The sequence below is a fragment of the Schistocerca piceifrons genome, chromosome 2 (assembly GCF_021461385.2).
Source record: "Schistocerca piceifrons isolate TAMUIC-IGC-003096 chromosome 2, iqSchPice1.1, whole genome shotgun sequence".
Taxonomy (NCBI): domain Eukaryota; kingdom Metazoa; phylum Arthropoda; class Insecta; order Orthoptera; family Acrididae; genus Schistocerca; species Schistocerca piceifrons.
Window position 1 is genome coordinate 375,157,329 of NC_060139.1, and position 23,326 is coordinate 375,180,654.

General features: G+C 44.2%; 1 pseudogene; it reads right to left on the bottom strand.

Moving 5' to 3' along the window:
* Positions 1 to 23,326, bottom strand: part of LOC124775409 — a 362,017-nt pseudogene that overhangs the window by 265,788 nt on the left and 72,903 nt on the right.

Sequence of the window (23,326 nt, forward strand, 5' to 3'; positions counted from 1 at the left end):
CTTAATAATAATGGGGCTTTGTCCTTTAGACATCAAAATTAGGGAACAAGCAGCTTGGTACTGGGTAAAGAAAGGGAACAACGCGAAAACAGAGAACATCATGGGAATATTGGTAATAGATAAGAGGGAAATACGTAAAAGGGGGGAGGACCTGTGGCAACAGTCTTGGGAAATGGAAGAAACTGGCAGAAGAACCTTTGAGTTCTTGCCAGACGTAAAAGAAAGGCTAGGGATGAAGTACTTTGAGCCAACGCGGGGTCTAATACACTTTCTCACTGGTCATGGGCCCTACCCGACATACTTGTGTCGGTTTGGGAAAAAGGCTACACCTGAGTGTGACTGTGGTGCCTTGGAGGGCACTCCCGACCATGTGGTTTACGAGTGCCCCCTTTTCGATGATGTAGCAACGACACTAAGACAACAACTTCCACACAATAACACATATGACTTATTAAGACACAAAGGAACTTTCGACACTTTAAACAAATTGGCAGACGAGGTGTCACGAAAAGTATTGACGGCATACCTGACTAACTTCCATGAATAAGACATAAACCAAATGTGTCTCATTATGAGATACCTGCGGGTCGTTCACGATTAGTGACATTTACCGAATGCGTCCATTTACCCTCATCCTATACCGCCTGCGCGTGGACAGGTCGACTTCTTAGTTGCAATCCGCCACGTGCAGGACTAGGGGGGTCAGGGTACACCAATGAAGACTAAAAAGCACCGGAATTGACGTAGGTTAGTAGTAGTTGTAGCTCTAGATATAGAAATTAAGTTAGGAACCTGCAGCGACAAACAGTCTTGGCCAGCCCAGTGTCAGGGGCACGCTCATCGGGATTAGCTCGATGAGCAGGGCCTAAAGCAGTAGGTTTATATCTTTGCTGACACACCTGTAACGCTGCAGGCAGTTAGGAATTAATTAGTAGGAAGATATTAACAATTAGTAAGTAGTTTTAGTTGTAGTCTGCCTATTGTCTTCTAGTAGTCTGTCTGTAGCTTACAATAACTAACATAGCATAATAAAATAATAATAAATAGAAATAGCTGCTGAATATCATGTATGTAGATCAGTTAAGACCCACTAATCATTAAGGTAGTGGGTTCTATTGTATAAATATTAATGTTGAATAAAGAATTTTTTTTTTTTTTTTTTTTTTTAAAAAAAAAAAAAAAAAAAAAAAATATTGTGCCCGTTGGACACTACGGACCGGTAGTACACCCGTGGACTGTTCGAGCAAGAAATACGCTGAAGAAACTGAAGAATCACAACTACAGTCAACGTTTTTGGAGCCGTTGTTATTGACTGACATTTTTCGAACAGGTAGTAGCCAGTCTTAAGACTGCGTCTTGAAACGCCCTTTGGCTCAATGTAGTACAGGCTTGGGGGAGTGGCTTCTAGAGAGTACATCTCTCATGGGCTTCCTGAAGGTTCCACTAGCAGAGCGTACGGGTGTTCTATCAACTTCCACACGATTTTCACGTTCCACTGCCTACATCAAAAGCGAATGAACAGTGTGGCTTAAAACTTCGCGCCGGCCGCGGTGGTCTTGCGGTTAAGGCGCTCAGTCCGGAACCGCGCGACTGCTACGGTCGCAGGTTCGAATCCTGCCTCGGGCATGGATGTGTGTGATGTCCTTAGGTTAGTTAGGTTTAAGTAGTTCTAAGTTCTAGGGGACTGATGACTACAGATGTTAAGTCCCATAGTGCTCAGAGCCATTAAAACTTCGCGATTGAATCCCTGTTTCTGTATGTCTCTATTATGCTCTGGTGCGTCATTAACTGACGTTTAGTATTAGTGTTTTAATAGTGTTAGAGGTAGTTTTTTGTCTATGTTACTGGCAGTTCTATACGCTATAGGAATAAATTTGTATACTGTCTCCCTGGAAGCACTAAAATACGGTAACATTGTCGTTATCTGTCGGAAGTTTCACGAATGAATACAGGAAATAATGACCTGTTACCTTTATTAGCAAGCTTCTTTTTGTGAATATATTGAACCTGAGCTCTAGTAAGTTTTGTTTCCTTGCAAATAACTGCAGCATGTGAGAAAACAGCTCAACGTGAATTCAGTATGAAATTAATTAGGCAAAAATTTGGAACATGAGCTTGAAAAACTGCTATTGAGTCGTCCGAATTTTAAGGAATAAGTTATAAAACATTTTGCAGCGCAGAGGGGAGACGAGCTGATTTCATCTATAAACAAATGAATGAAGTTAAGCAAAATGTGCATTAGTAGGAGATAAGAAGTAGTTTATTTGTTGTAACTACCTAGTTAGCCTGCTAAAAGGAGGGCTTAAAATTGGGCGGTAAGATGTTTCTACACTATCAGATTTCACAATGCTTTGGCACAAACAAATCGTGCTGAAAACGGAGCATTTTGGAGAGATCTTTAATGCAGTTTATTACTTAAACTACCTATTTTCGTATATCAAGTGTAAATTCGAATTCCAGCGAACACAGTATGCTAGCTTCGGAAACATATCAACATGGCGGCTGCTCGATTTGTTTCTATCAGCCAATGATAGCACAAGACCCGTGACGTCACGGAAACATCACTGTTTCGTCTCGAGAATTAACAAACGTCGCGGACTGAACAAACACAAAACATTAAATGTCTCAGGATTAGATTAGAATACACGAAAAACAGGAAGCATGCATCGAAGCGAACATACACTCAATAAAAATATCTCTCTTTCTTTTTTATTACGGTTTCTTGTGATGAAGTGTCAGGAAATGTGAAGTCATCAGATAAATGTGCTGCCCATAGGTCTTACTGTGGATTTAGCTTTTGGTGTTAGTTAGTAGTCTGTTGTGAAAAGGAAGGAGGATACACTGTGCCAGCTTTTGCTAAAGTGTGATATTGGCCCCAATATCTAAAATCTTGGCTATGGTGACAGACTTACCTGTAGTATAACTCGAAGTCTAAGTTAGTTGAGATCGGTGAACGTCGCAGCCTCCCACACTACGGAAATCATGAGCCACGCCTGGATTTGGGGAAGCCAAGAACGGACATGTTATGATTGTGCCAGTTGTGACATGACGTCTATATATGTGAAAGAGAGGGATAGGATGCAAGCGGCGTTTGAATGGCGCACGCACGATGACGTGGAGGCTGGACGATGAGTGTGTGTGTGTGTGTGTGTGTGTGTGTTTCGGCTGCTGGCTAGAGCTTGGGTCCATGCGCTAACTTGTGTCAGTCTCGTTTTAGGCGCTGACTGCTGCTGCCAGTCGGCTGCGCCATGCGCTTCAGTCAAAATTGAAACAGTCATATACGGACATTAGGACAGCTCAGGTGTTGAATGCATAGTGGTAGCTAATTATTGTTCGCGTTTGCGTTCATACAAAGCAAACGATTAACCATACAATGAAGGACGATACATCATATGAAAGAGGGGAGCACTACAATTCTGTCAGTGTGCAGGTATTATTTGTAATCATTATACATAAAAAGATACAGCATCGAGAATTTTTCCTGTGAGCGCCAATCAGGAAAATAATAATAATTTCTTTACAAATTAATGAACAATTAATATCGGGAAATCAATTTGTAGCTCTTGGCGAGGCGCTTTGCTGGTACATACACGTGATTTATAGCGTAGTTAATTCGGCAGTGAGGCACATTTTAATTGAAATTAACTGAATTTTGGTATAAAATCTACCACAAAACAAGTACACTTACAACAAGGCAGTATGTGTTGGTGGAGGTCGTAACATACAATTTACAGTCTTTAGTTCTTAAGATACATAATTTTTATTATACGTTTCTTTTGTTTGTTATAATTTTTCCTAGTTTCGTCCATACCTAATTAACTATTAAAGATACATTGACTGTGAGTGGTGCAACGAAAAGAGCAGTAAAAATGTGTTCCGGTTTCCTTATAACTTAATACGTCATTTTAGACTATAGTTTCAGTGCACAGCTAATGACGCAGTCAAACCGGTCATAAGTACTCTGTATCGAAAGTTCTAAGTGAGGCTGGTGAGACTGTGAACCTCATTAGGTAACGCACAAGGGAATTTTGGGAGCGGATGGACCGAGGCTATATAAGGGCACGGCCGTCATAATGTGGGCAGAGTTCAGTACGACCTGGTTGCGGTAGGAACTGTGCTGGTCGGAGAGTGTTCTGTGCGGCGCGGTTGAAGCAACATCCAGGTCAGGCCGAACGGCGGCTCCAGATGCGCACGTTTTACGAAGAAAAATTTTTACGGGTAGTCCAGTAACTGGACTTAGAAAACTAAGGACCTAGTCAGGTGCCTGATTATTTTCTTCCAGGTGACCGTCTGCACTTGTGATTCTCGTGGGGTTTGACTTTTTTGGCTCTGTTTTTGAACACTGAAGGAAGACTTTGTCTCAGTGTTACATGTGAGAGATTCTGACGATTTTTACCACAAATAGGCACTTAGAATTTAGTGTTGCGCGTCGGTTTGACCCTAATAGGATGCGTTTTAGTCTACGGTTTATTGTTCTTCAGTGATTAGAGATGAACATAGTTAATTTTTAGCAGCACTTTTTAAGCTTCTTAAAATTTTACATAGAGAACTTATCTGCCGCTTTTAACGATTTACTGAAGTCGTTGGCTCCACCAGTTTTCGAGCTGACGTGAAAATTTAAAAGGCTATAAACTTTTGTTACTGAAAATTGAAATATGGTAGTTGCGGGACGTCATTTCACGTAATTTGCACTTGGATAATGTCTAGTGATTAATTTTCTTTACAGCACTAGGAGCAGTTTTATTTCATTATTTCAATTATTATTTTCACGGGAAAAGAAAGCTGAAACTATCATCCCCATTGAAGATAACGAGAGCTATATTGTTAATTTAAAGTTCAACATATTTCTTCCTCCTAACGTCGCACAGTGTAGCGTATTAACCCTGTGGTGCGTGAATTTCACTGCAGTGGACAACTTATAATGGCCAATTTTCTGGCGTTTTCAATCAGTCATGAGGCTGCAAATGCACACAGGACACAACACCAGTAGAGAGTGCCGACTGCAGTGAACTGTGTGCATTTTCAGCCTCAGGACTGATCGAAAATGCCAAAGAAGCGACCATTAACAGCTGTCCACTGTAGTGGACGCTATGCGCCACAGGGTTAAGTAGGTCTACTGAGTCTGTTGCGAACGACACCGAGAAAGGAAGACAGGGGAGGGGCCGTGGACTTACCGGATGAGGAGAGCTGGTCCTGGCAGTCGCCGAAGAAGAGCAGGTGTATGTCTGCGGCGGCGAGGCAGGCGGCGCGCTGCAGGTGGCACACGCTGGGGTAGGTGCGGCCGTCGGAGCCGCAGGCCGGCTCGCCGCGCTCGCACGCCCCCACACACACGCACTCGCCCGCCACGCACTCCGCGCCCGCCTCGCACGACACGCCCTCGCACTCGTCTGCGGACCAAACGAGACCCCGGCGCTCGGTTTCCCGTTCACAGTCTGCGGCAAAAGTGACAGGTCTGCCGGGCTGCAACTCGACCCCGATACTTACCACTCGCAGCCTTAGTTGATGTTTCCTGTGGGATAATTAATTAAGAGTAGCGATCCGTTCCAGCTTCGCACTGTACAAGTATCTTCGGCTGGGCGATTTTTTTTGGTGAAGTCGTAATCCATCCAAACATACACTGAAGAGCCAACGAAACTGGTACACCTGCCCAGTATCGTGCAGGCCCCCGCAAGCAGGGAGAAGTGCCACAACACGTCGTGGCACGGACTTGACTAATGTCTGAAGTAGTGCTGGAGAAATTGACACCCATGAATCCTGCAGGGCTGTCCATAAATCAGCAAGAGTAACAGGGGGTGGAGATCTCTTCTGAACAGAACGCTGCAATGCATCCCAGATATTCTCAATAATGTTCATGTCTGGGGAGTATGGGGGCCAGTGGAAGTGTTTAAACTCAGAAGAGTGTTCCTGGAGCCACTCTGTAGCAATTCTGGACGTTTGGGATGTCGCATTGTCCTGCTGGAATAGTTCAAGTCCATCGGAATGAACAATGGACGTGAATGGATGCAGGTGATCACTGATCAGACAGGATGCTTACCTACGAGTCACCTGTCAGAGTCGTATGTAGACGTATCAGGGGTCCCGTATCACTCCAACTGCACACGTCCCACGCCATTAACGCCATTACAGAGCATCCACCAACTTGAACAGTCCCTGCTGACATGCATTCATCAGGTTGTCTCCATATCCGCACACGTCCATCCTCTCGATGCAATCTGAAACCAGACTCGTCCTACCAGGCAACACGTTTCCAGTTATCAGCAGTCCAATGTCGGTGTTGACAGGCACATGCGAGGCGTAAAGTTTTGTGTCGTGCAGTCTTTAAGGGTACACGAGTGGGCCTTTAGCTCCGAAAGCCCATATCGATGATGTTTCGTTGAATCTTTCGCACGCTGACACTTGTTGATGGCCTATCATTGAAATCTGCAGAAATTCGCAGAAGGGTTGCACTTCTGTCAGGATGAACGATTCCCTTCAGTCGTCGTCGGTCCCGGATCTTTCTCCGGCCCCAGCGACGTCGGAGATTTGATGTTTTACCGGATTCCTGATATTCATGGTACACTCGTGAAATGGCCGTATTGGAAAATCCCCACTCCATCCCTACCTCGGAGATGCTCTGTCGCATCGCTTATGCGCCGACTATAACACAACGTTCAAACTCACTTAAATCCTGATAACCTGACACTGTAGCAGCAGCAACCGATCTAACAATTGCGCCAGACGCTTGTCTTATACAGGCGTTACCAATCGCAGCGCACCGCCGTATTCTGCCTGTTTACATATCTCTATATTTGAATACGCATACCTATACGATTCTCTGGCGTTTCAGTGTATTATAAAATCCTTATTTATGCATAGACGTGTGTGTGTGTGTGTGTGTGTGTGTGTGTGTACGTCCCACATCTTCTCCTAAACCGTTCCACAGAGTTCAGTCGAATTTGGTACACATTTCCCTTCCTGGTTCAAATGGTTCAAATGGCTCTGAGTACTATGGGACTTAACATCTGAGGTCATCAGTCCCCTACAACTTGGAACTACTTAAACCTAACCAACCTAAGGACATCACACACATCCATGCCCGAGGCAAGATTCGGACCTGCGACCGTAGCGGTCTCGCGATTCCAGACTGAAGCGCCTAGAACCGCTCGGCCACACCGGCCGGCTTTCCCTTGGTGTTAGTCAACAATCGCTATGGAGGAAGACCCACCTACCTGTCACAGTCTGGGAGATATAACGTCAGAAACACTGAGATGCGTCGAAAACTGCGTCACGTTTTAATTTATTACTTCTTAGCTACTAACTCTACTCGCAATATACACTGATGGGAAAGAATCAGAACACAAAAATAAATTATTGTGGAGTAATGAAATTTCGAGAATACATTTATCTAGGTAACATATTTAAGTGATTAACATTTCGGGATAAGCGATTTATATAGCCGCGAGGTAAGCCACAGCTAATGTGAAGTGCTGGTACATTAATAAGCGGTGTAATCGACAGAAGGTTGAATGCAAGCATGTAAACGTGAATGCAATTTGTTGTACAGGAGCTGGATGTCAGTTTGTGGGACTGAGTTCCATGCCTGTTGCACTTGGTCGGACAGTACAGGGACGGTTAATATTAGTACTGGATGACGCTGGAGTTGTCGTCCGGTGACGTCGCATATGTGCTCGATTGGTGATCGCGCAGGCCGATGCAAGATGTTTTCACTCTGTAGAGCATATTGGGTTGCAAAAGCGGTATGTGGGCGATCGTTATCCTGATGGAAAACGTCCCCTGGACTGCTGTTCATGAATGGAAGCACAACAGGTTGAATCACCAGATTGACGTACAATTTTGCAGTCGGAATGCTTAGGGTAACCTCGGGAGTGCTCCTCTTGTCATACGAAATCGCATCTCAGGCCATAACTCTAGGTGTAGATCCAGTGTTTCTAGCACTCAGACAGATTGTTTGTAGACCCTCAACTGGCCTCTTCCTAACCATCACACATCCATCGCTGACACCGAGGCAGAACTACATTTGATCAGAAAACACAACAGATCTCCACCATGCCATCCGGCAACGTCTCGCTTGATACCACTGAAGTCGCAAATGGCGGTGGTTGGGGTCTGTGGAATGCACGCTACAGGGCGTCTGGCTCGGAACTGTACTTGAAGTAACCGATTCGTAACAGTTCATTGTGTCACTGTGGTGCCAACAGCTGCTCAGATTGCTGCTGCAGATACAGTTATGATTCGCCAGAGCCAGAGCCCTCTCGGTAATGCCACTTGGCGATCCGGAGTCTGGTCTTCTTGTGACCCTACATTATCGTGACAGCCGCTGCCCTCAGTCAAGTACAGTGGCTACATTCCTGTCAGGTATTTCTGCAGTATCGCGGAAGAAGCATGCAGCTTCCCCTATTTTACAACCTCGTTCAAACACAATTAGGTGCTGAAGATAGCGTCTTTGTCGCCTTAAAGGCATTCTTGACTAACATCAACTCACCACGTCCAGTTTCAAATGTAATTAATGCTCACGAGCGTTACAGCGTGTATTGAATGCTAACCTGATTTGCATCCCCATAGTGGCACTACTAGCGCCACTAACGCCACTCGTATGCGACTTGCTCGAAATTTAAGTGGACATCCTCTTTCCGATGTAGAAACACGTCTACCAATTTTCGTTTATGGCGCACAACTCCTTCTTGGTGTTGCGATTTTTTCCATCAGTGTCTTTCGCTGATAGTATCCAAGTACACCGCTGAAAGCATCTACACAAATACATCAATGCGCGACACATAGTTCAAGAGATATGACGTAATAAATAGTAAGATAAATGAAAATTCCCGCATCATGCATGAAGTTTTAATGTTTCTGTTCTTTACTGCCGTCCGGAGTAGCCATGCGGTTCTAGGCGCTACAGTCTGAAACCGAGAGACCGCTACGGTCGCAGGTTCGAATCCTGCCTCGGGCATGGATGTGTGTGATGTCCTTAGGTTAGTTAGGTTTAATTAGTTCTAAGTTCTAGGCGACTGATGACCTCAGAAGTTAAGTCCCATAGTGCTCAGAGCCATTTTTTGTTCTTTACTACTTACACCCTCCCACCGTCAAGTTAGCTTTAGGAAATCCCAAACACCTGGCGGCACTTTTGACAGCTTTCAACTGCGAAGATCAAGCAGCTATAGACGAAAACGATAGCCGTCTAGAGAGCTATGTACAGGCGTTGTCACAGAGACATTTACAAAATCGCATTGCAGACACGCGAAGCAGCTGCCCCCAGTGTACAGAAACTACCTGCGATCTTGTTTCTTGATTTCGATACGTTTCTTCATTATGCATACTTCTTTGTACGACTGTTTCAAAAGATAAAATGTGTTTTCACGGATACATGGAAATGAAATTTTTTTCAGATTTCACTATAAGTAGTGTTACTTTCTTTTCGTTTTTAGTAGAAAACTGACAAAATGAGTACCCGGGCAATGCCGGGTTTGTCAACTGGTAAATTAGGCACGCCGGCTGTGGTGGCCGAGCGGTTCTAGGCGCTTCAGTCTGGAACCGCGCGACCGCTACGGTCGCAGGTTCGAATCCTGCCTCCGGCATGGATGTGTGTGATGTCCTTAGGTTAGTTAGGTTTAAGTAGTTCTAAGTTCTAGGGGACTGATGACCTCAGATGTTAAGTCCCATTGTGCTCAGAGCCATTTGACCATTTTTTTTTCTTTTTCGTGACGAACTACGCGGGATTATCTGTAAACTACTATTTACCCGTTCGCTGTTCTTGTGAGTTGCGACTGCTTTTTAAGGCCCGGTTAACTTTTAATTCGATACAGTGGCAGTTGCACGAAAGTTTCTTACCCAGTTCAATATTGTTCCACAAAGAGGAATTGGGTATCGCGCCTGATGGTTACGAAAGGCACGTTTCCCGCACACGACAGATTGGCCGTTGCAAAAATGTCACTCCACTGCGAACGCTCGTCGTTGCTTCGATCAGTACCAAAGATGTACACATCGCGCTGTTAACCTGGTCACGCTTGCCTGTTAGCCAGGCAGGCAAGCTGCCGCACGTTAGTAGGTTGCTTTACTTCCATCCAAGCCAAGCTGTGCCCAACCCAAGCAGGCTACGGGAGTCTAGCTAATCTGCCCGTCTCGTCGCTGTGCCGTGCTGAGTAGCAGTTTATTCTGTAGTGTTACGAGTAGCGTTCGGAAGTTGATAAAAGTAACAGAGTATCACAAAACGTATGTCAATGAAATATGTATTCATTCCTTGTTATTGCAGGCCAGAAAATGGCGGAGTTTATTTGTCTTTTTTACCTTAATTCAGACTTATTGATTTATTTCGATATGAACGATGTGCTCTGCAACTTCATCCTCTTTCGACTAGTACTGCGTATTCCAATTCGAACTATCATCAGGTCACCCCTAATACACGATTTCTGCAGTGATGAGAGCCATTTCTGAAAGTCGAGATCCTTTGCACTTAAGGACCTGAAGATATTTATAATAGTGAAACGCCAACTAAAGTAAGGCTCTCGAGCTTAGTTTCTGTAACTTTAGATCACAAATGTGAGCACCGTTATACCAATTTTAATTATTTTTTTTTCAGGATGTGTATTGCGCTTTCATTAATTCATTCTAAGTGCCCCAAATAGTTCATTGTAAATTACCCAAATGCTTTTTAGCAGACACGAAGTCCGATTTTTTTATTATGTTAATCTAAAATGTACACGTCTGCAAGAAGAAGTTTTTCTTTCGTACTAAGCTTTCTTTGCGCTACGTTGCGTACAACTTGAATGTGGTTTTTAATATCCACTGAGGCATATTTTTTTTCCTTTTTCAATCAATTCAAACAAGAATACGTAATGCGAGGCAGGATTCGAACGTGCGACCGTAGCGGCCGCGCGGTTCCAGACTGAAGCGCCTAGAACCGCTCGGCCACAGCGGCCCGCGCGTCACGAATATGTGTCCAAACGCTGAACGTGCTACGCATCCAAGTACTCCGTGAAGCGTTTGGTAGCCGCATAATTTCCAGACGCGCTTGTGTTGAATTGTCACCTTACTCGCCTGATTTAACAGTGCCACACTGTTACCCAGGGGGTTATTTGAAGGCGAGAGTGTACTCCGACCTGCCGAGAAGCTTGCAACAGCTGAAAAATCGAATTCACGATAAAATTTTCAGAATTCCTACAGCAGTTACGAAAGATGTGTTCAAAATCTGGGCGAAACGCTTCGAGTATTGTGTAGCCTCGAATGGTCGTCGTTTTTCTGATGTACTATTTCAGAAATAAACTTGAATAAATCTTGTATCTTATATAAAAAGTTCAACTTTGTGTCGCAATTAATTTGTGTGTTATTGAAATTTTAATCGTCTAAACCTTATGAAATACCCTCTGGTACGATCGACGTTGTATAATTCGATCCATAAAGCAATAACTTCAAGACGCATGTTCGAAATTGTAGCTAAATTGCAGTACTGTTAGGATCGACCAATGGAACTTACTTTCTGAACTGTTCGTCACTAAAATTACAAACATGTAGTTAAGTGGAGACGTGTGTAGAATGAGAAATGATACCTCCAAAGCGTAGAGTGAGCTTCTGGGAGGGGTCGGTTGTTCTCGAACTCAGTGAGGAGTGCGGATGGAGCCCTGGAGGGTTGTGGCGAGTACAGGGAGTTGGCTTACCGCACTGTCCGTCGTGCGCCACGGAGACGGGCTGCTGCCTCTCGCACGACGCCTTCTGCAGCTCGCACAGACTGGTGTAGGTCGCGTTGTCCGTCCCGCACACTGGGCTGGGCGCCTGCGCAGAAACGCCACATCACAACTTCTGATTTCTCACAAAGGCTCGTGTTCTAAAATTTCATTTGTACACTACTTTAATGACTGTTATAAAGGGGTATTTCCAGAACATTAATTTCCAGAGAAAGAATTTGTCCCTAAAAGTGTTCCTGACGCTCATATACTCTCATGTATTACGATCACATCCAAGAAACGAAGAGCGCATATATCGTGAATTGCATATGTCACTTGAAGTAAACCATCCAAGTCATACGGAATGTAACAAATGTAAACCAACAAACATTAGGATTTATGTTGAGGATGTTTAAAGCAACAAATTGAGGATCGGATCCCATGTCTGGGTGACGTGGAACGCGTCCCATGAAAAGGCAACTCTTGAAATTTCCGTCGTTTCTTATCGAGTAAGTTGGTAGCACTTAACGTTGCATGAGTTTTCATCTATTGTCTTTGTGGTTAGTACTGGAGCGCTTCACGACGTGTTTTCGTAGTGAAAACTAACTACAAATGTGATGAATGTTGTGCAGAGACTGTTTGCAAAATCCATGGACCCGTTTGATCAACGTAACGTAACCTATATCTATATCTATACTCCGCAACCTACATTACGGCGTGTGGCGGAGGGTGCTTACTGTACCAGTGTCACTTTCCTCTTTTTTCTGTTCTAGTCGCATATCGTTAACGGGAAGAACGTTTAATGGTAAGTCGCCTTGTGGGCTCGAATCTCTCTCATTTTATCTTCATGGCCTTTTCGCGAGATACACATAGGAGGAAACGATATACTGGTTGACTCTTCCAGGAACGTATGCTCTGGGAACTTTAACAGTAGACCATAACGTGATGCTGAACGCCTGTCTAGCAGCGTCTGCCACTGAAGTTGGCTGAGCGTTTCCCTGATGATTTCGAACGTACTAAATGAACCTGTAACGAGATGTGCTGCTCTTCTTTGGACCTTCTCTGTTTCCTTTATCAGTCCTATCTGATACGGATGGCATACTGACGAACAGTATTCAAGTATTGGTCGAACGAGTGTTCTGTGAGCAAGTACCGTCCTTGATGAACTACATGTCATAAGGATTCTTCCAAAGAATCTCAATCTGGCATCTGCCTTACTGGGGGTTAATTTTATGTGGTCATTCCACTTCAAATTGCTCCGTACGCAGACTCCTAGATATTTTGTGGGAGTAACTGATTCCAGTGATTGTTCCGCAATTTTGTAATCATACAGTAGAGGGTCTTCCTCTATTTGTATTCGCAGCACTTTATATTTATTTGCGTTGAGGGCCAATTGCCACTTCCTGCACCAAGCGTCGATACTCAGCAGATGTTCCAGCATTTCACGAAGGTTTTCTAGCGCCGCGACTTCTCTGATACGACAGCATCATCCGCCAAAAGCCTCATGAACTTCCTATCCACTTGATCATTTATGTGTGTTAATGGTCCTGTAAAACTCTCCTGGGGCACTCCCGAAGTTACTTTCACGTCTGAAGACTTCTCTTCGTTCAGAGTGACATGCTGTGTGCCGTTTTCTAGAAGCTCTTCAATCCACTCACATACCTGAACTGATATTCCGTAAGCTTGTATTTTGTTCATTAGGAGGCCGTGCGCGACTATATCGAAAGCCTTTCGGAAGTCAGGGAACACGCATCGACCTGGGCGCCTGTTTCTGCTGCTCTCTGTGTCTCGTGGGCGAACAGAGAGAGCTGCGTTTCAAACGCCCGTTGTTTTCAGAACCCATGTTGGTTCCTACACAGGAGATTTTTGTTCTGGAGAAATGTCACAATACGCGAGTATAAAACGTGTTCAAAAATTCTACAGCAGATCGATGTCAGAGATATAGGCTTATAGCTTTGTGTGACTATTCGACGACCCTTCTCGAGAAAGGGAGCGACTTGCGCTTTTTTCCAATCATTACGAACTCTTCGCTCCTCAAGGGACTTACGGCACACAGCTGCTAGAAGAGGGCCAAGTTCTTTCGCATATTCTGTGTGAAACTGAATTGGTATCACGTCAGGTCCAGTGGCCTTTTGATCTGTTGAGCGATTTCAATTGCTTTTTTATCCCTTGGTCTCTTATTTCGATAGCTGTCATTTTGTCGTTTGTGCAACGATTTAAATGAGAAACTACAGTGTGTTTTCCTATGTGAAACAGTTCTGTAAAAAGACATTTAGCATTTTCTGCTTCAGTATCATTATAGTCGCAGAGTATTTGGGCCGATGGCTTTGAGCCGTTTAGTGATTTATTACAAGACCAGATCTTCTTAGGATTTTCTGTCAAGTTGGTAGTTAGAGTTTTAGTTCCGTATTCGTTGAAAGCATATCTCTCCTTACACTAATTTTGGCTTCGTTTAATGCACCGAATAATCTACTGTGATGAGACTAATTGGTAAATTTCAGAAAACCAATTCGGTTATGTGTCTATTGGCTAATGGTTCAAACGGGTCTGAGCACTATGGGACTCAACTGCTGAGGTCATTAGTCCCCTAGAACTTAGAACTAGTTAAACCTAACTAACCTAAGGACATCACAAACATCCATGCCCGAGGCAGGATTCGAACCTGCGACCGTAGCGGTCTTGCGGTTCTAGACTGCAGCGCCTTTAACCGCACGGCCACTTCGGCCGGCTATGTGTCTATTCGACGACCCTTCTCGAGAAAGGGAGCGACTCATGTCAGCCGTTCTGCGATAAACATCGCCATCATGAGTGATAATGTTGCGGTAAGCCAGGGGAAATCTATTCGCTGAAGTTCACAATTATCTCAGGACCAGCATTCAACGAATTCTGAAAGAAGACCTGCACCTTTTGGCCAACAAAATCCAAGTGACACTAGAATTAAGGTCAAACGATTACGAAAATCTACAAGTATTTGCCCATTGGGTGCTTGCGAAATAAAGAGCGGACAACAGTTTCACCAAAAAAATAATTTTCACTGATAACGCGCACTTTCTGCTGAATGGCTTAGTGAGTAAGCAAAATTGCATGCTTTTGGACACAGAAAACCCTAGAGTAATTATGAAGAAATCATGCAGTCACAACGAATGCGAGTGTGGTGTGGTATTTGGACTGAGAGAGTAACTGAGCTGTACTTCTATGAAAATAGTACCGGCAACGAAATAACAGTGGACGGCGAACGCTACCACAGTATATAAACTGAGTTTTTGTGATCTGAACTGGATGGTTTGACTGCTGCAGAGGTTTGGTTTCAGTAAGATGGTACAACCTGTCACACATCAATTGCAACAATGGACCAATTACTAGAGACAGCTGACAGTTGATGATCGTAGAGACAAAATCACAGTTACAGGTAGTCTGCGTAAACCAGTTATGTTGGCCACAGATGCATCGTGTATACGGACGGTATTAACTCCTTCAGCATCAGCTGAGGACTGAAAATGGCGCGTTGAAGCGCAGAAAATGGTAGCTGTAAAATAAATGACATCATAAGGATTGCTGTTGGTGTTTCATTTTCTTACCATAGTGAACGGCCGTAGTCCTCCAGGCCTCCAGTCACAAGGATGGACATACAGAAAATTATGAGAGAGCTTTCCTCTGGGGGTAATTTCTCGAAACAGTGACTTGAACTGGCCGCTCAGGTCTTGCGATGCGACACCATGTGATTTCTTTCTGTGGGGGCATCTGAAGCCTCGTGTGTACGCCAATAAACGGTAATCACTTCCAGAGTCTAAGAACGATAAGCAGCGTGTAATTTCAGAATGAGAGATGCAGTTTCGCTGAAAAGTTATGAAATATTTAGTCGTAAGAATAAACATGGAGGGCTTTTGAGTAATATCATATTTCATACATAACCACAGGTAGCATTGCATTAATATGTAAATTAATTAATTGCAGGAATAAATTTTTATGTTATTATGCACTCAAAAGTTGCGTTTTTTAAGGGACATCCTTTACCTGCACTCCGTCAGGGGTTGCCTAGCGGCAGGTGTTGGTCGGTATAACTTCCACTCTCTGTAATGTAGGTGGGTGACGTTTCCGGACAGAAGTTGCTATCCTCAATTGTTTCCTCAACACACCCTCTAAAGCCCCTCGAAGTTTGTCAATGTCGTTTTGCAAACGCTGTACAACAGGGGTTGTCAGTGGGCACATTGCTCTGCTGTCAAGGATAAAGGAAGCGACTTATCTGTAAAGCAAAAAGGGGTAACCGTCGGCTTTCAGACAAGGAGGAGGGGGAGGGGGGAGACATTACAATTGAGACAGGTAATTTTGTGAACTGTGTCTATGTTGATAATGTATCGTGGATGGAGTAGTGACACACTTGTGAATAACCATTGTGAAACCATGGGTCTGCACGCCTGATATGGACGTTTATACCACGGCTCCCACTGAGGCCTGTTGCCTGGCTACATGTAAACAGTTCAAAGTCTAAGCGGCTACCAGAGCTGCGTTTTTTTACAACAGATTAGAAAACCCTGCTGCATATGGAGCTCTGTTGCCTGTGGAAGATGTCTGTGCTCATGATCAAGATACATACATTCAAATTTACGTATGCTGTTTCACAGGATGGATGTACGTCAGCTTATGCAACTAGCGCTGCTGGACGCACTACATCTTTTACTGGGAGAAAAGATGTTGGAGAGCGCAACGTTATGATCTAAAGAATATTGTCATGAAAGCATGCTTCATCATTTTGGTTAAGCTTTCATTCTCGAACATCATGTTTCTCGTTACATGACGTGGCTGTGCGATCTTTTAATAAGATAACATACAACTAGAAGTATTGACTGAAAGCTGGAAGAGCACTTCTCTTGTAACCAAATTCCTGTAGTCTTATCTGACTGACTTTTTATATTCAGATGTATTGATGTTTGATATACATGCCATAAAGCCATGTTACGTATGTGATAGATGAAAACAAATTCATGTAAAGACATACAGATAACATAGGAGTTTGAAACAGAAGAGACTAGCACATCATGATAACTGATATGAGTGCAATTCCTTTAGATTATGGAGAGGAGAGATGAATAATAGTAAAAATACAAAAATTTTTCTGCTTATACGGTGTCTTCCAAAATGTACCGGTGAGGATTAAGCAATAAGTCGTTAGGGCGCTATCGTTTGAGAGACAGTCCGTCGTATAGTACAGACCCCCCCCCCCTGGAAAAAGACAAATATGTATGTAGATTATAATATCTTATGAAGTCCTTGATGATTTTGCAAGTTGTTGCATTTTATGATGCGAAGGTGGTGACAAATCTATTTCACAAAGCAGCGTGCCGATTGCGACACCATTTCCACAAAAAGCTTATGTGATTAAATCACATTCTAATGATGAACGTCGGAAACTCTCTAAACCAGTGGCCGCATGTGGCCCGAACCAAATGTTCTTTTGACCCGTAGTTCTCAGCCGTATTTTATAACGACTAGCATCTAGTTACTACACTATGTGGTCAAAAGTATCCAGACACTCCTAAAACATACGTTTTTCATATTAGGTGCATAGTGCTGCCACCTACTGCCAGGTACTCCATATCAGCAACTTCAGTAGTCATTAGACATCGTGAGAGGGCAGAATGGGGCGCTCCGCGGAACTCACGGACTTCGAACGTCGTCAGGTGATTGGGTGTCGCTTGTGTCATACGTCTGTAAGCGAGATTTCCACACTCCTAAACATCCCTAGGTCTACTGCTTCCTATGTGATAGTGAAGTGGAAACGTGAAGGGACACGTACATAACAAAAGCGTACAGGCTGACCTCGTCTGTTAACTGACAGAGACAGCCGACAGTTGAATGGTTCAAATGGCTCTGAGCACTATGGGACTCAACTGCTGAGGTCATTAGTTCCCTAGAACTTAGAACTAGTTAAACCTAACTAACCTAAGGACATCACAAACATCCATACCCGAGGCAGGATTCAAACCTGCGACCGTAGCGGTCTTGCGGTTCCAGACAGCAGCGCCTTTAACCGCACGGCCACTTCGGCCGGCCCGACAGTTGAAGAGGATCGTAATGTGTAATAGGCAGACTTCTATCCAGACCATCTCACAGGAATTCCAAACTGAATCAGGATCCACTGCATGTACTATGACAGTTAGGAGCGGCTGCTTATAAGCCACACGTCGGTAAATGCCAAACGACGCCTCGCTTGGTGTAAGAAGCGTAAATATTGGACGATTGAACAGTGGTAAAACGTTGTATGGAGTCACGAATCACAGTACACAATGTGGCGATCCGATGGCAGTGTGTGGATATGGCGAATGCCCGGTGAACGTTATCTGCCAGCGTGTGTAGTGCCAACAGTAAAATTCGGAGGCCGTGGTGTTATGGTGTGGTCGTGTTTTCCGTGGATGGGGCTTACACCCCTTATTGTTTTGTGTGGCACTATCATAACGCAGGCCTACATTGATGTTTTAAGCACCTTCTTGCTTCCCACTGCTTAAGAGCAATTCGGGGATGGCGACTGCATCTTTCAAGAAGATTGAACGCTTGTTCATGATGCACGGTCTTTGGTGCAGTGGTGCACAGAGTCCTGACCTGAATCTTACAGAACACCTCTGGAATGCTATGGAACGCCGACTTCGTGCCAGGCCTCACTGACCGACATCGATACCTCCCCTCAGTGTAGCACTCCGTAAAGAATGGTCTGCCCTTCCCCAAGAAACTTCCAGCACCTGACTGAACGTATGCCTGCGAGATTGGAAGCTGCCATCAAGACTAAGTGTGGGCTAACACCATACTGAATTCCAGCATTACCTATAGAGGACACAACAAACTTGTAAGCAATTTTCAGTCAGGTGTCTGGATACTTTTGATCACATAGTGTACCAGCCGAATATAAAAACGTTAGATAATGGTAGGTGCTTCCTGTGAATGTACCTTTCCTGCTCAATAACGAACAGACATACGGAGACAGTAATATTTTAAGATGTTCTTAATTTTAATTGACATTCGTGAATTCGATCGTGAGCTATTGAAAGTTGGTTGCTAGCATCAGGAGCAGAGAGTTAAATAGCGTTGCTACTGCGGGGTGAGGGGACTTGATAGGGGGAGTGTTTTATTTTTTGTCTTCCGGTGCTGACAAGTCATGGGCACATGTGTCTATTACCGATCGACTGCTCTGTTACAAACTTCAAACGGAAGTAATATGTATTCGTGAATACGTATTATAGAGATCATCTTCAAATGTGGTACGTATTTCTGGAAAGAAATATGAAATAAACTTAAGGCTGTTGTAATAAAGAGCAATGAGTAGCAGAAAACTGACATTCAAAACACTTAGTTAAACTTTTGTGATCGTGTTTCATATTGCCTAATGCATTTAAATATAAGTACAATTATTGTTATAACCTCTTGATCATCCGCTCACACAGACAATACAACAACACTTCGACAGCCAATTACAGTGTCAAAACTTCGGGCTCATTGAGGGTGGGAGCAATCTCAAACAGAAAACAGACGATGTGAAGTGTTCCGAAAGGTGCCCACTCCTAACAATAGGTACTTGGTGGATGGCTGCCTAGTTATAGCACTCTTAATATAGTTACTCTATTGTGAGGTCACAGCACACTGATTGATGTAGATTGCCAATTAATAAGAAGATCGGTACATATGCGGCCCTGCAGTCCAGTACTGACTCTTAAGCAGAAATGTTTGACGACCAACCGTGTACTGTGGGAAGTGACTGGGGAAGTTTCCGTGACGGAAATGCATCCATATCATGGACGTTAGGTATCTCTTTAGCACGTTCAATCTCATAATGAGCAAAACAGAGAACTATAAGGAATCGAGTACCTCTCGAGAAACAAAGGACTGGAATAATAATAATAAAAAAAACACGTTCAAGAACCTACTATTTGTGCTGGTGCATTCTAGCTGCTAGGCGCACGGCGCACTTCAGCCACACAGCTGGCTGGTCACCTAAAACACTCTGTTCTCGGCTGTGGATGTCGCACCAAGGCGAAAACAGTAACACAACTGAAAAACTCAACACTTCGGAAAACTCGACAAAAAAATTAATCCTGTTGAACTTACATTGAAATACTATAAGATTAATTTAAATTTCAAGCAGCTATTGTTCACTGTATATTCGGTTATATTTTTCCTACACCCTGGGGAACTTCATCCGAATTTCTCAGTGAATTAAACTGCAAGTGCCGTTTTTCGACTTGCGTCACTTTTCTCGCCGGGGTGCAATATACCGTGATTGCATCCATAATATGAAATTACGTGTTACCAGCAACGAGCATAAAAACAGTTTCTGTAAATAAAGCAATTTTTACGAAGTTTGTTGTCAACAACAGATAAATAAATCTAACCATTGCCGAAATTTCAGTACTAATAAGCAGCTGGGAACAAATTTAGACCAACATATATCCGAGAAACAAGAACTTCTACGTCTCTGTGCTCTTTTACTTACATTATTGCATGTCTGGGAGCGGTAGTACTTACGTCATTGCACGCATCCGGACAGACACACCGTGGTTTCCCCGATTCTTCGCTTTTGCACTCAGCGTAGTGGCTGCATTTGTGGCCCTCGCAACCATCTGAAAAAACCAAAACATAATTTTTCACGCTCAGTAGGTAAAAAGACCATGAGATATCAATGTTTTCAACTAGGGCGACGTTTCCTCCAAATGACAAAGACACCAGCACCACGTGCACAAACACAAGCGAAATCACAACGAAAAAGACGAATTTTCTTGAATGTACTGACAATCTACGATTATCCAGGAGATAGCAGAGTGCTAGATGGCTGGTTCAGTCTTCTTCATTGCAGTATACCACAGCCATCAGATATTTAGAGCGACTATTAATTGCTGCACTATATAATAAGCATATATTTTAGTCAACACTGAACATAAATGCGCAATCTTAACACCATATGGAAGTGGGAAGTTTGAAGTTCTACTCTGAGCAAAGATACACTGTGTGTGGGTCTCGCGTGGAAGGTGACAGACTTTGCCGCGGTCAGCACATGCTCTCCAGTCCATAGGCAGCCCCGGTGGCTGTTATCGACATTTCTGACAAGATGTATTCTCGATTTTGGCAACTCCGCTGAAATGGAAGAATGTAACACTCCCCTATACCAAACCGCACAGGAAGCATTCAAACACTAATCGAGCTGATGAATGAGGTTTCCATGTACTGAAGGTGTCAACTATGGCGAATGCATTTCAGTTTACTAATCTCACAAATGTCAGTTCTGTTCCGGATGTCCTGTTTGATGTGCGTTCATGCTCAAAAATGAGCCACTTTCCTCCTTCTCTGCGGATGGGATGTGGCATTAAGCAATGTAAATTTATGATCTTGGGATGAATCTCTCAGTGGTGAAAAAGCGGCCAAACGCTAAATTTAATTTTGGGCTCTCCTGTTCGACTACGATGAAGGTGTGACCTTTGCATCCGCCATATGCGGATACTGAACCTACAGACACTTACAGCTTCACTGAATGTCACTTCGTCTCTTATAATGATATCTTCAGGAAAATACTAACCCTATTCAGTAGTAGCCATCAGATTGCTACAAAAAAGCTTTCTCCTTTACGGAATCGTTTGGCTGAAGTTTGTGTCCCACCTAAAAAAGTATGAGATTCATATAAATCTCATTTTGCAGAATATGTCTCACCATCGGTGTTTGTAGCTGCATGTCTTAGGTGACCCTCCATAGCGGTTTTCACGCTGTGTGTAGAAAACTTTTATGTACGTTGTTTGTAATATAATCATACATGTTTCTCCCGGCAGCAAATACCAGTGGCATTACGAACTGTAATTAAGTTCATCAACATGACGTGGAGGATGAGAAACAGTGATTAATTTTTATTCCGATAAGAGAGCGTCACGAACGTCTTTGAGTAACAAAATCGTCACCAACAAGCACATAAGCTACACGTAATGCTTGCTTCGGATACCCACATCACTTGTCAGATTCCTCACTGTGTGCATCCTACATGTAGAGTATGGCCAAGGAAAAACTTGACACCGCAGCATTTCCAAGAAGTAAGTAAATTGAAGGTAGATGAGGCAGAAAGGAAAGTGAAGGAATTAATGATATCGGAAACTTCGTGGGTTTATGCGGAACCAGAGTGAGAATCTGTGCTGGACCGGGACTCGAACCCGGTATCTCCTGCTTACTTTTCATTTTTTTCGTTGTTGATCGTTGTGCTTAGTCGTTGCGGACGTCACATGACATCCGTTCAAGTTCGTTGTTGATCCTTTCACTCATTTTTTTTTTATTACAGAGGCGAACCAGCTATCTGACCGAACACGCTGAGCTACCGTGCTGGCAATACAATTTGCATCCAAAAATGGAAATGATCGTATGGCATCAGTGACCGAGAGTTCCCACGCGGGAAGTGCAGCTGCCAAGTGGAAACTCCTGCTTGCTAGGCAGTGACGTTAACCATTGCGCCACCTCGACACAGCGTTTATGGCAAATGGACAGGCTATCTCGGCACGCTCCCCGCTCGAAAACACTCCCATGTAGTGCCACCTATCTGCAGTGTCCGCCATGTCCTTCACGCTCGCTAAATTTAGGTTCCCACAGGAGGTCGAATGTAAATGTGCATCTGCACTGAAGGTTGGGATTCATTACCCTCGGAGGCGAATCAGTTATATGAATCCGCAGTGTCCGTTGTTTTTGACATGTTCGAAGGTACAGATACCACACATTCATATTCTTGCAGGAATGTTGCTAGGATGGAGAAGGTGATTTACTACACACGTCACATTAGACCTTCTAGAGAACTTGGCGAGAAACTGAATATCGCCAAAGTACTTGTGTTACACACGGGGCTCAGATCGAATGCAGACTTCCCTCTTTTTTGAGCAAGAGGGCGCAGTGGTTAGCACACTGGGCTCGCATTCGGGAGGACAGAATCCGCGCTAGGCCTCCAGATTGAGGTTTTCAAGACTTCCCGAAATCGCTCCTGGCAAATGTCGAAATGGTTCCTTTGAAAGGGTACAGCTGATTTGCTTCCCCATCCTTGAAACGTTCTGCTTCGTTCATTATTACCTCGATGTGAATGGGAAGTCAAACCCTAATCTTCCTTCCTTCTCACTTCTCTCTGGTTGACGTGATAAGACTATGTATTAATGGCGAAAGTTTGTAAAAGACTAGTCTTACGAAATGGTGAAATAATTTGTCTTGGCGGCACAGAGCAGCAGCTTGAGCGCCGGGCCGCGGACTCACCGCAGGGCCCGTCGTGCAGCAGGTGGAGGTCGGCGTCGCGGCGGCAGGCGTCGGCGCGCAGGCGGCACTCGTTGCCGTAGGTGAGGCCGTCGGAGCCGCAGACGGGCGCGAACTCGGCCGGGCAGCGCGGGCACTCGCACACCGGCGCGCCGCCGCGCTCCACGCACTCTGCGCCGCGCGCGCACGCCTGGCCCCAGCAGGGGTCCTCGGTGCCTGCACACGACACTTGTAAAGTGACACTACAACCACAACTATACACCGACAAAAAAGGTTAGGCACCTGGAAGGTATCATCGCACGTAGACTCAGTTTAATACACTACTGGCCATTAAAATTGCTACACCACGAAGATGACGTGCTACAGACGCGAAATTTACCCGACAGGAAGAAGATGCTGTGATATGCAAATGATTAGCTTTT